Raw genomic sequence first — 14295 nt, forward strand, 5'->3', positions numbered from 1 at the left:
CTAGCTGATAGCTCCTTATGTGTCAAAATTTGTGGTGAAAATGTAATCCTTAAAAGAATAATGGGAATCTACTTTGATATTTGTGTAGTTATGGCTATTAGTCAACTTTTATCTGTAGTTCAGTAACACTTTCATTTGTGTGCTTTTTTCATGTGGAAATGTTAACTGTCATACCCTATGAAGTGGTATCATGGATTTAAGGAATCATATATTGTTGTTCATTATTATTTATATGTGTATAATTATTTTGATTTTTCCTTATAGAGCCAAGGCTCAGGTGGCACTCTGCTGGTAATTGTTTAAGACATATTGATATTTCTCTTCATGTTTGAGCTTATGTATGAAGTGTTTATGCATTTGATCTCATACACTTAACTCCCTGCATAGCATCTATATAGTATAAATATCCCCTTTATTTCAGAACTGAAGTTGTTGATCATTGAGTAGTAGTAAATTCCCTCACTTCATACATGCATCACAATAGTTTTTGTTATATATTTGTAAACTTGTGGACCGTAACAGAAATGTGGTTTTGCAAGACTTTTCTATTTTATGTATTGTGCATAATTACCTGTAACACTCCCTGAGGAGGCATATGGCAGGATCCTTGGGGAGTTCGTGTCATCGTGACTGGATGGGGAGGCTCAAATTCTGAGTGTACTTTGCAGGCCCTGGGTGGCTGTGTTGGCATCTAGTTTAGGGCCTCTTAATTTTTATCTGGGAAGAGAGGAAATTGAATGCAAGGTCATAGCCTCCTGTTGATTTGTATTTCTTTTCTTTTTTTTCTTCTTAATTTCACATTTGATGTTGGAAAAGTCTTGGATAGAATTTTTGGAATGGCAACAACATTGTGTAAGGAGTTTCATGCTATACTTGTGAAAGAGAAAGGAAAAATGGAGGACTAGTTTTGTCTCACCGATAAAGAATCGAGTTAGGTTTTCAGTAAGCAAGAGTTAAATTGTTTTATAAACACATTTACAGTGTGTATGTATTTGTTTATTTTTTATAATTATTATTTTTTTCTATTACAAGTGTACACCTTCAGAATTTGGGCCAGATAGGGTTGTGTGTACAGACTGGCCTCATTTCTTCATCAGTTAGAGGCTAATAATAAATAGTTTCAAAATATTGTTGTTAGATGTATGTTTATGTACTTTCATATCATTTTTAAAGAAAGAAGTTACAGAGTAAGAATGAGGATGTAGCATGACCCTAGGCAATTAGAACTCCATCAACCTACGTGCAATACACCTGCTCAGGCAGAAGTCCTGTGCGCTGCTCTAGCTAGTCAATATTGCTCGGTCACTATATAGCATGAAAGCCGCCACAGGCTGTTCCTAACAGCTGTTATTGCAAAATATTTTCTAATGTTTCATGAAAAGCATTTGAGCCAAATCTGTTCATATTACACAGTATAGTACCCAGAAGCTAAGTGAGTAAAAAGTTTCTACATTTATATTAGCTGAGTGGGAGAAATAGTCAGATGTATAAATTTATCACTCAAGAGTATATTGAACTTGTATTATAAAGATAGGTGGTGTGTAACATGAACTCAAGTTAATATGTAATGACCTCATTTTCAAGACAAAAATTAAAAAGTTACCAATTGCTGTGTGACTATATATTGTTTAGGTAATAAATTGGTTCCCTTTCTATCAAGTTGAAAAAAGGAAAATGTAGGTTATTGGGCTCAATGATGTTGATCTTGGAGTCTCTTGGCTTTCCCTCCATATATAGGACCATGTCTCTTGTAAATTTAAAATCATGCTTCTGGTGTTCTCGCTGTGAGAATTGCGAAGAGGAATGTTTTGTATATGAAATATTTTATCATGTCTAATTGTCAGGTATTTGTAAACTGTAGAAACCCTTTGTTTGTTCTAGTGTCATCAGAGATGTAAGAAATTGAATTTATTTCATATAAGCCAAATATGGCTATATGTTGTCTAATGATTTATTAAAATTTCAAATAATACTCTTTATGTCAACCCCTTTGGAACAATGCCAATGGCAAGATTGCTCAAGATGACGGGAATCCAGAGAAAACCTCTTAGGGTAGAGTGATCCTATTATATTTTTATATTTTAATTTAATTAATTAATTTTTTTTTCAAATCTATATGTTCATAGTTGGAAAGTATCAGGAATCCATGGTTTTTAAAATCTTCAATTAAGGTTCTTTCTAAAGATAAAACATTTTATCACGCGTGTACATGTACCCCCCAACCCCATCTCCACATCCACATGCCCCTCCCCCCCCTCCTCATATAAAAAAACATAAAATTACATGGAATTACATTATTTAAAATCATATTACATACTCTCAAATGAACATTATAACATTATAAGCACACCAGTACTTGTACACATTTATTTATGCACAGATATATACATACATCTATATGACTACTACTGGTGTATATACATATGAATAAAAAAAAAGAAAGTATATTCCTCTGTGTATATTATGCATTTAAATAGATGATTTATTTATGTACTTTTTAAAATCTCCCTTTTCCTTGACATGATGACATGTTTCATTTGTTAAACAATCCTTCATATGAACCTCGTACAGGACTACTTACATTATCAGAAAAAAAGTGTTTACATACAAACAAGCAAGACAAGATATGCCAATGTTTGGATACAGCATTGGCAATTTTTTCTCCACTACATATGATCATCTTTGACAGCAACACATACTAGAGATGATGAGGAAAGGTCATTTTTGCCTGTGCTCTCATGGGGGAAGGTAGGTTGAAGCAAAAAGCCAATTGCAGTTATTCCAAAGGGGGTTTATATTTATCTTACGCTGCATAGTATTGTTGTAAGTGTGCATGAGGGCTGAAAGGTAAATTTGTAATGATTGGAGCATTATTTTCATCAATATTATTCTCATTAATATGAAGGATATTTGTTCTTGCCATTGAGACTGTTGGTGTTTATATCATTACTGGCTAGGATAAAAGATTTAAAAAAGAGAATGTGACATGATAATCTAGAATAGTGCATATTATATTTATCTGTGAACTTTAATTATTTATGTGCAAGAAGTTCCCACTGTATGTAAGGTCTTTTTTTTTACACACAAAGCTACATCAGATACTATAAGAATTTGTATATGGCTGGTTAACTTTTTGATATTTAATGTTTTTGGTCACAAAGGAGGAGTATTTAAACTGCAGTTTCCTTCTATTATTCCTCATTATGGGATATTAAGGGAATTTTTAAAACTTGATGAACTTACAGATAATGATACCAGAATGATGTTCAACCTGAAGGAAAGTGTTCATTTAAAAAGTACTTAGCAGTCTGCCTTTAATATTTATCTTGAATCTACAGAAAAGGACTGCAGAAACTTTTGGTATTCTCAGGACTTGGTCAATTTGGTCATAGTATGTTTTCAGATGTTTACTTATTGTGTAATTGTGTGAGACTTGCAATGTTATTATCTTTTGACAGTGAATATTATTGAAATTTAAATAAAGAAGCATTTTATGATTTGACTAATATTTTTTTTACAAACCACACGCGAGTAATTTGGTGGGTCGGAGTATTTAGTGATTTGTAATTACAGTCCTATTATCCTCAGTGTTTCTTCACTTCTCCTCTTAAGCCTTCTTGTTAATTCATCACACTTGTTAATAGAACTGATAAGCATGTACATAAATGCGTATATATATATATACTTTGGTAACGTGCACACAGTCAGTGAAATATGAATTTACAAGGGTTGTTGGATTGAGTCATACCAAGACTTATAGGTTATGAACATCACAGATTGTGTTATGTAGTGACTAGAAAGACGCCTTCAAATTGCTGGTAATGAGATTTGTAAGTTTTCTGGAAATAACATTTAAGAATTTAAACTATATATTAGGGATTTTATTTATTTCAATTGAATGTGTTCCAGATATCTCTTGAATTTCTTTCATTTTTAAAGTAAGGTTGCATAGAAATTTGGTTGCCAGCTGTATTTGCTCTTCTTATGCCCCATTGGAAGGTTTACAAATATTAGTTGTTTTGAACTATTGATAAAGCTCAAGCTTCAAAGTTCAGTAGGTCAGTTTTGTGTTTGCCAAAAGAAAATTTATCACATGAGTAATATTCTCCATCAATTTCATTAATACCATAACAATTGTTTATTAAAATTTCCCCATAACTTCACTTTTATGGTGTTTCTAATTTCCTTTCAATGATGATTTTTATGAGGAAGAACTTGTAAATTTTTTAAAAAGAATTCCCCCCCCAATCCCTAGCCCGTTGTTGTCGTGGGGGGGCTTAGGAGACAGAGACTGAGGCCCAATGCAGGGAATCTCTTTTTTTCCCCCTTTCTTATCTTCCCCAACCCTTCTATCCAATTCCTAAGGTGTAAGAGCCATGTTGAAAGGATGAAAGGCTGACCTTGTGCCAGTCATGAACGGCCTCAGAGAGCCATGGTATTCCTTGATAAATCATTAAGCCCTTACCCCTTATGGGGACCCTGTGGGATAGACCTTTTTACTTTCCCCACATATCAGGCTAACCATGGCCAGTAATGAAGATTTTGTACCCTTATTAGGGGCACTGAGGCTTACCAATTTATCAAATAGCCTCTCTGAATCGAACTCCTCTAGTTTACCAACCCGTGACTTCCCTTTGACCATGGCTCTGACCACTGTTAGTACACCTCCCTCTTCTTTACATACTGCCAACTTGACCCATCTCGAATCATATACCCAGGCTACAACTCAACCCTTAAAATATATCTCAGCCTCACTTCCAACATCTTCCAGCCCACTTCCTGAACAATCATCTTCACATTCTACCTCCTTCCTTATTACAACTCTTCAACCTTGTTCCACAATACAACCTCACTATACACCACTTCCTTCTCCTCCCCCTCCACAATACAACTTCACTTCACACAACTCCCTCCTCCTCCCATCCTCGTCCTTCTACAATTCCCACTTCCTCAAATCTTTTGAGTAATCTCTTTAGACCAACTAAGTGGGACCGAATTTTTGTAGTTCTGCCAACAGCCACTCACTCCGATAATACCCTATTCTTTCAACAATGCCTCCAAAAACAAGTTGGCAAAGTTTCCTTCCGCAGTCATCCTGATCGCTCACGCTTAATCACAGTTACATTTAAGACTCAAGCCAAAGCACTCTCTACCCTGGTTGACCTCACTGGCAAACCTATCCCTGTCCAACCTCACCCCTCCCTTAATACATGTATTGGAACTGTTTCCATTTCCTCAACTACTTGCTCTGTCTACGGAAAAAAGTGGTCAGACTGTGAAAAAGACCTGCTTGCCTGCCTCACTGAATACGATGCTGTATTAGTACAATGCAACATTATTCCCCCCAGAGGCAAGCGTAAGTCCAGCATCAATATTGCTAAGATTAACTTTCGTTGACACAACCTTCCCCATAAGGTTTATGTAGGAGGGGAATCTTGTCCTATTAGACCATATCAACCCCCACCCTGTCAATCTCAGAAATGCTGGCGTTTTGGCCACCCTGCAAAGCACTGTCACTCCACAGCCCACTGCCCACTGTGTTCTCTACCTGATCATGACTGTTCAAACTGCATTGCACAATCACGTACATGTGCTCATTGTGGTGGACCCCATAATGTATTTTATAGAGGCTGCACTGCCTACAAATTTGAGAGTGAAGTAGCAGTTCTCAGATACAAATTTGGCCTCACTCTACGAGAGGCAAGACAAGAAGCGCGACGACGAGGTTTTCCAATCACTCCTTACTTCAATACCTTACTTCAGTTTACTTCTATCCACTCTATCCAAATGGTCTCTACATGTTAGGCACCACCTTCCCTTGTTCCTCAACTTCCCACCTCTCCTACCCCTATCTCCCAGTCAATTCCCTTTTCCATCCTAAATCCAGATACTCTAATATCCACGACTTCCCCTATGTCACTTCCTACTTCACGCCTTACCTATCGCATCAGACAATCCAACCCCATCCCATCTTCTACCAGATCCCGTCTCACACCTACACCCTCAAACCCTCAGATGCCGATCTCCTCTTTACCTCCCCATAAAAGATCCTTCTTTTCCCAAACCTCCCCACCCAAATCCCTCCCAGAGACCATTGAGGACATTTTCTATGCATGTATGTATAGTTCCCTCTCAGCCATCCACCAGTTTCTCTACCCAGATTCCGGCTGCATGCAAAGTGACCGCAGAAATCCATCCTCCCCTCCTCACATCCCCCCTACCCCTCTTCCTCCTACACCTTCCCAACACACCCTATCCATTCTCTACTATCGACCTTAATCCATCGCCCTTCCTTTCCACCTCAGAAATGCTTCAATATTTGACGGCCAATGTACTAAACGCAGCCTATACAACCATCCCTCGAACTTTCCAACCTTACACTTCTAAATGTGTTCCATGGTGGAACTTTGGTTGAAGCGCACAGCTTGGACAGCTACCTTTACGAGAGAAGCACCCCCTGTCAACTAACAGCCTTCATATCTTAACAAAAAAAAAAACATCAGCCCACCTTCGCCGTACAATCCGGAACTCCATGACAAACAGCTGGCAAAACTATGTATCCTCCATAACATCCTTTAAACCAATCTCTGCAGTCTGCCTGCGGATCTATAAATTATCAGAAAACATCCTCCTCATCCCGCCCCCCGTCCTCCATATTCATAATAACCTCATCTCTGACCCTCTTCAAGTAGCTACTTCATGCCTTTTTTAGTCAGGCCAGTAGTGGCTTTCGCCTTTCTCCTCACTTCTCCTCCTTAAAATCAGACAGAGAGTACACTCCTATCTCCTCCCTGTCATCTACAGAATCTTTTCCTGAAATCTATAATGCACTACAGTCATGCCACAACACCCATGAAGGCCCAGACGGTATACATTACCGTATGCAATGATACCTTTCACCCACTTCCTTATTCTTCCTTCGTTTAATATTCAATAACATATGGACGATTGGAAACTTTCCTCCCCACTGGAGAGAAGCCATAGTACTACCTTTCTTAAAAGCAAACAAAACAGGCACCCTTCCTCAAGACTACCGCCCCATAGCCATTACAAGTTCCCTATGCAAATTAATAGAAAGGATGATAAACTTCAGACTAACGTGGTACCTCAAATATCACAAAATCATTTTTCCAAATCAACTCGAATTCCGTCGTGGTAGAAGCACAACTAATCCACTGGCCAATGCAGAAACACTGCTGTCTTTTTTGAGCTCGAAAAAAACACATGATACCACATGGCGGCACCATATAAAAACCTATAAAATCCTTCCTCTCTGACCGTACTTTCCGTGTCAGATTTACCTCTCCTACTTCCTCAATTTTTAATTCTAATTTAATTTTAATTTAGTTTAATTCCTCAATTCGAGGGTGTCCCATAAGGCAATGTACTTAGCACCACATTGTGCCTCATAGCTGTAAACTGATTAGTTTCAGCTTTACCAAGAATCCGACCATCACTATATGTGATGATCAAACCACCTTTTTCTCTGGCCCTTCCATACAAGTTCTCCTTCAACGTATCCAGTCGTCAAAACATCAATCTCTTCTTGGGCTACCAATCACGGCTTTAGATTCTCTACCTCGGAAACCTTCTCCATCCTATTCTCTCGTTCTTGCATAGGCTCCCAACCTCCACTCCTTCTATATGATACTCCTATCCAATTCCGATCTTCCGGCAAGTTTCTTGGTGTTATTTTGACTCCAAGCTATCTTGGCAAGATCATATCCTCTCCATTAAAGAAAAGGCCCGCCATCGCCTCCGACTCCTACAAACCCTCTCGAATCTATCCTGGGGTTCAGACCGCAAAACACTCCTCCATCTCCACATTACCCTAATCCTTTCCACCCTTGATTATAGCTGCCATACATATTCTTCTGCGTCTGCCTCTCTTCTCTCTCAACTTAACCCAATACACCACTGTGGTCTCCGCTTAGCCCAAGTTTTCCGACCCTCTCCAGTTGAGAGTCTATACACTGAATCAGGGCTACCATCCCTCTCTCGAGGTCGTGCTCTTCTGTTTCTAAGAAGCTATGCTCGCTTTCACCAATTTTCTCTCCCCAAGCTCACTGTCCCTCAATCCCTTCTTCATAGCTTATCTTCCTCTCCACGTTTACCTGTCCTTTCCCTGTTCGTATAGTCGCTCTTCTTCCCCATTCATCCTTTCCTCGTCTCCAAACTCTTCCTCTTTCTGCCCTAGCTTTCCCTCCCTGGCTAATACCTACCTCTTGGAATTGTTCTTCTATTTCCCTTGATCTAACAAAGTCAAATATTCCACCTTCTCTCCTCCTCTAGTACTCATGTCTCTACTGACGGCCCTAAATCCACCTCAGGTGCTGGTTTTGCCGTAGTCTTTACCTCTCACACACAGAGCTTTCCTGTTCTACCTGAATCGAGCGTCCTTACAACAGAACTATATGCTATCCTCTGTGCTCTACAACGTATGTCTTCTATCTCCTCCTCATCATTCACCATCTTCACTGATTCCCGCAACTTAATATCACTCATACAATCCACACACCCTATCAACCCTATAGCCCATAAGATACAAGACCAACTATGCTATCTGTAACACGACAGAAAGCAACGATTTTTTTCCGGACACCCAGCCATGTCGGGATTCCCGGCAACGAAAAAGCAGATGACTTGGTACGATCTGCCGCCTTGCCCACAACTGACCAACCCCGCCTTTCATACATCCCAGCCACCGACTACTACCCCCACTTCAAAACTTTTCTCTATAACCATTGGCAATCTTTCTGGTCAGGTATGAACACACACACAAAAAAAAAATCAAACTATAAAACTTTCTATCTCTCCTTTGTCAGCTACATACCACCAGAATGTTGGGAAACTGCCCTGGCCTGTTTACGAATAGACCACACCCGACTCACTCACTCATGCCACACTCCTATAACCTACCTCTATGCCCTACATGCATTGTCTTTCTTTCTACCCCACATATCCTACTACCCTGCCCCCGCTGTACCGAAGCCCGTACCTCTACTTTCCCTCACATATCCCTTCTTCCCCGATCCTCCAACCTGTCGGACATCCTCACAGAATCCCCGACCTTTTCTGTTGATAACCTGTTCTCCTTCCTCAGACGCATATCCTTCACTTGATCTAACCACTCTTTGTCTTTAACCCTTCCTCTATTCATCAATACCCACCATGCTCCATTTACCCCTCTTTCTACTCATTTAACTGTTATACTATCATATAACAAATGACTGTTGAAATATGACATTTTAATTCTAACAAGAACTTTGAAAACCCCTCCCACCATAATACAGTACCATAGTGCTATATGACCTTTGATGTCAAGCACATTTATTTTCTTTTTCCATTAGTTACTTACCTCACTCCTCCTTTAATACTCGTACCAGAACACTTTCCATCTCCCTAACTGATTGCCCTATCTACAAAAAGACCTGGCCAGGCTGTAAAAAGACCTATGCAGTGGTAGTACAGCGTTTCACAATATTTCTCAGTCCGGCATAAGTCCTACACCAAGGGTTGGCCCCTCCCAATACCTTGCTCGTTGTTGTCGTGGGAGGGCTCAGGAGACGGAAATTAAGGCCTAATGTAGGGGATCACCCCAACCTTGGGCCTCAGCCCTCGCCTCAACAAATTTTCCTTAGTCTTTTCTTTTCCTCTTTCCTCTTCCGTATCTTCTTCGTCCCCTTCTTCGCTGTGTCCATATCCCATCAACCCAGATTTTCAACTGTACCAGCCACAGGCTACTACCCTCACTTCGAAACCTTCCTCTTTACCCACTGACAGTCTTTCTGGTCTAGCCTTACCACTAATAAACCATATATCATTAAACCTTCCATCTCACCTTGATCAATACCACTGCGTAAAGAGAGATGCCGGGAAACTGCTCTTGCCCGCTTATGCATTGGACAGACTCCCATCTCATGTCACAATCTGATACACCTCTATGCTCCTCATGCATTGTTCCTCTCTCAGTCCCACTCATACTTCTATCCTGCCCCTGCTTCATAGCAACCCGTACTTCTGTTTTTCCTCACTTACTCTCACTTCCCCGACCCCCTGCGTTTTCCTTTGTCAACCTCTTCTCCTTCTTCAGGTGCATAAATACCATCCATTTAATCTATCTGTCCTACTTCCACAACTCCTTCCCCTTCTACCAACCTTTACCTTATCCTACCCCATTAGCTCCCCATCTCTACCCTTCTAACTACCCTCTAATACTCTTCAACCTCCAAGTTTAGCCTAATCATTAACTCATTCCTAACCCTTTTCGTTACTTTGCTTTACTAGTGCTACATGACCTTGACGTTTAACACATATATTTGTTACAACAATTAAACATAAAAAATAAGTTGAATGTTGCTACAATAATTCTCTTATCCATTAATTTCTGAAAAAATATACGTCGAATTTCATTGGCTGCTTATTGTACAAAATAAAGAAATAAAGCTGTGACCACGCAAGGGGAAAGAAAGGTCTGAATAAAAAAAGGTCAGGTCACTTCAGCCTTCTGCGCAGCTAAGACGGGGGGGGGGGGGGGGCGAGAAAACGGCTGTTCAGAAACTTTGATCATTTAAGGATGGACTACTGTATTCAACCATTGTGCGCGAGAATCCGGGACTACTAATAGGTAGACAATTGCATTCTGCTAGAGTCGATAGCTAGGTGGTTACCGCCACTTGTTTATATCTATGCATGTTCGAGAATTAGAAGAAAATCATCCCTCATATCTAAAGTTAGTTACTTGAGTTATATTCACCATTTGCGCCACAGGAACTGAGAATCAACTCGGACGGGTTCCTGTACGCGAGAGACTGTGGGCAGATCCGCTGACGAAGGTCTGATACGAGTATATCCTTCTATAGACCTTGGCCCGCAATGAGAATCTTCACGGGCGCTTTGGGAGAAGGAATGAGCTCATCTTACTTATTTAGACCTTGAGGGGGTGGGGGTGGGGGGGGGGTACTGCTAAGCAATGTGACGAGACCCAAAATCCGTAGCCCTAGCCCTTGACGAGACTAAGTATTCTCGAGCGGTTTGCTGTCACTACGAGATACGGTTGTTCCGGATCCATGGCAGACCGGGCACAGGGTATTCCAGTGGTCTGCCCACCGCTTTCCCGGCTGTGTCCTCTGTGCTCAAGACCACCACCCACTTTTTAATAAAGTGTTGATATACGAAAGACGAACCTAAGCCTCGTTCTTCTTAGCCTGATAGTGTTTGCACTTATATATACTTTGTCTGCACTGATGTCAGATTCCCGAAAGTCCCGGATGCGCCATCATATTGGAGGTATTCTAATTGTAAACAGCCATGAATGCCATCCACTTCACAGTCGAATTTCTGACTTAAAAGCGAATTTCACGATGCCAGAATCTAACAAAACGTTGGAAAAGTGTGCAGAAGCTGCGCGAAACTACATATATAGCCTTGAACATAATGGGGAGGCCATACTGGAAGCACTGCGAAAAGTGCAGCGCGCAAAAAAAAAAAACGCTTTTATTTAATCTTCGGTTTTATTATGACCATAGCTCTGAAAAAGTGGTCAGATGCTACAAAAAAAATAAAGGGGTCATAGACCAAATGACAAGAAGGATAACAGAGAAAATTAGATAAAATAAATGGCATAGATCCGTAGTGTTATATTTTTTAAAAATCATCTGACTGGAACGAGCTGCCAAGAATAACGTACTCACACTTTGTAATTCATTTATTATTTACACCAAGCCCCTGCATAGATCTGAAGTGTCACAATGGCCCTTTCCCCCCTGCAAACATATAAATGAAGATATAATTTCTTTCTTGCTACACTGCTACAAGAATGAGCTAATATTGTAAATAATATAGGATGTGATGCTAAACTTTGCACAGCGTTTTTTTAGTTATTGGCCAAGCTTATCTTCCTCTAACGGTTTTGTTCTTTCTTCTCTGATTCAGTTAATATTATCTAAAGAGAATCTTTGAAAATGAGATGAGCAAACCCTGATATTATCCAAATTTTCCATCTTGAGGGCCAACAAAATTCATGCTTGGCTTTCCAGTATTACGTTACTAAAACTGTCATTATATAAGTGTGTTTATTTCGCTTATCAGATTTTAAATGGTGATACTAATAGTAACAAATTGCATACGCCGTTATTTTCGTCGTGGCGATTGTAATTCTCACAAGTTAATAATAATTCTTTCTTGTCACCCCCTGGGCCACTCGTGATCATCCCAGGGAACACAATTAGCTCACGGGATATGAGCATGGCACCCCTGGGCTATCCCATTCATTGCAGAAACACATTAATAGAAAAAATGAAGAGCGTAAGTGATAATCTTGGAAGACAGAGGATGATAATCTTGGAAGACAAAGGACTGACACAATGTTCAAGTGTCTTTTCTAGACACGGGGCATTTATGGTCCGTCAGGATCTGGAGGTTATACATAGCCCTTATTTGAATATTAACTTTATTCATATTTTTGTTTTTAAGAACAAAATTCTTCCTTTTATCATTTTACAATATGATCTTTTTTATTCTTACCGTCATGGTGCGCACCTCAAATTAAAGCCCATTTATCTTGGTATTATCACAAAATGTAAACAAAGAAATATATTTAACAAATGAGGCATGTTTGATTGCAGTCTTATGTACACGTATAACTTATATTTAAATTTCTTCTGTTGTTAAGTATGAAATTCACGAAATCAGTTTCTTGCCGAATTGCAGCAACGGAAAGCACCACAATGACTACATCTTGTCATGGGTCTATGATTCGACCCTTTTCTTAGAACAAACTTCACATCTTTCTTTTCGAAAGGGAAGCCAGTGAATACCCGTGTTTTATATATATAGCCTCACTGACGCTGATACAGAACGTGAGAATCTACGCCGGTTTAGAGAAAGTGGCGACTGGCGTTCTTTTCTTGGTTTTAGTGTCAGGAGGCCTTGATCTAACACGTCGAAAGTGCAGCATCTTTAACTTTTCTGTTGAATATTCTTTGAAAAGAACACATTCATATATGTAGAGAACATATGCACTGACTACCATGTCAATTAGACCAAAAAATATCCTGTGCCACCATTCCATTGCCTATCTAATTATCCCATAAATTTATCTAAGTATATCATGCTTATCAACACCTCCCATATGGCCAATATAGTCCTTGGCTACTTTTGGACACGTAACTACAATCTTGCGTCCATTTTTTCCTTTCATTACACCGTTGTCTCAATATCGTGGCAATTGGAAATCAGATACACAGGTTGTACTACAGTCCACCCACTCTTAGACATGAATGACACAAGGAGTTGACCTAAGAGCACATTCGCAAATTCTAATATCTTTTGCCAAAGAAGGAAAATCCTTTCTGGTTGACCTCATAGCACATGCAAGTAATTTCTGGCCCTGAAGGATCTCCAGCAAAGGCACTGAAGATAAATTATCAAAGTACTATCTATGATTTCTACCACCCTAAACCCAATTTCTTTATATTCCTGTCATAGTTGGATATAACTACTAAAAATGGATAAGGAAATTGATATGTGATATTCATTCATGGCAGGCTGAAAAGCAAACACACCTCTATACTACACACACAAGCACGCAAGCGTACACGCACGCCGACTTCCATGCATGCACTCACACACACATGCATGCACGTACACGTCTGCTCATACCTACGTGCACGCACGCAAGCACGCGCGCGCGCGCACACACACACACACACACACACACACACACACACACACACACACACACACACACACAAACACACACACACACACACACACACACACACACACACACACACACACACACACACACACACACACACACTGAGACAGACATTCACGCGCATAATTATACAAACAATCATGTAAAATAGTCACATAGTCATTACAATTCCATTATCTGTATTGCCTAAAATTATATATCGCGCCTCTACTGACGGGGTACATCAGTCCCATGCATTTTTTGCATAGTTCTCTTTTACTAATGGGATTTTTAAAATCATTTATTTATGGTATACATTGATCTAGACTAATAAATCTACAATTTCCCACAAACTTGAAATGATAGATACCAAAATGGAGGAGTTGTGAAGGTCAGAAGTTGGAAGAAATTTTGAGCCTGAGGACGACGTCGGTGTTTACATTCGCTCGGTCCTGTCTCGTGCAAGGGAGGCGCGAGTTGCCAAATGTGTCATGATTTTGTTCGCCAAATGTCACATATGCCCCGATAAGGCTCGCTTTCACCGTCTACACTTTGTACTGGATTTCATGCCCGATTGAATAAAGTGGGACAAAATA

General features: G+C 39.9%; 1 protein-coding gene across 4 annotated transcripts in view; it reads left to right on the forward strand.

The window, feature by feature from the left end:
• The window catches only part of LOC113803687 (calcineurin subunit B type 2), a 90874-nt gene extending 87372 nt beyond the window's left edge, over nucleotides 1-3502 (forward strand). For all 4 annotated transcript variants that reach the window (XM_070139531.1, XM_070139529.1, XM_070139530.1 and 1 more), the window contains one exon: nucleotides 1-3502. This exon is cut by the window's left edge and continues 405 nt beyond it. The gene's annotated coding sequence lies outside the window, so the exon portion shown is untranslated.
• The last annotated feature ends 10793 nt before the right edge of the window (nucleotides 3503-14295 follow it).

This window comes from Penaeus vannamei, chromosome 25 (assembly GCF_042767895.1).
Source record: "Penaeus vannamei isolate JL-2024 chromosome 25, ASM4276789v1, whole genome shotgun sequence".
Taxonomy (NCBI): Eukaryota; Metazoa; Arthropoda; class Malacostraca; order Decapoda; family Penaeidae; genus Penaeus; species Penaeus vannamei.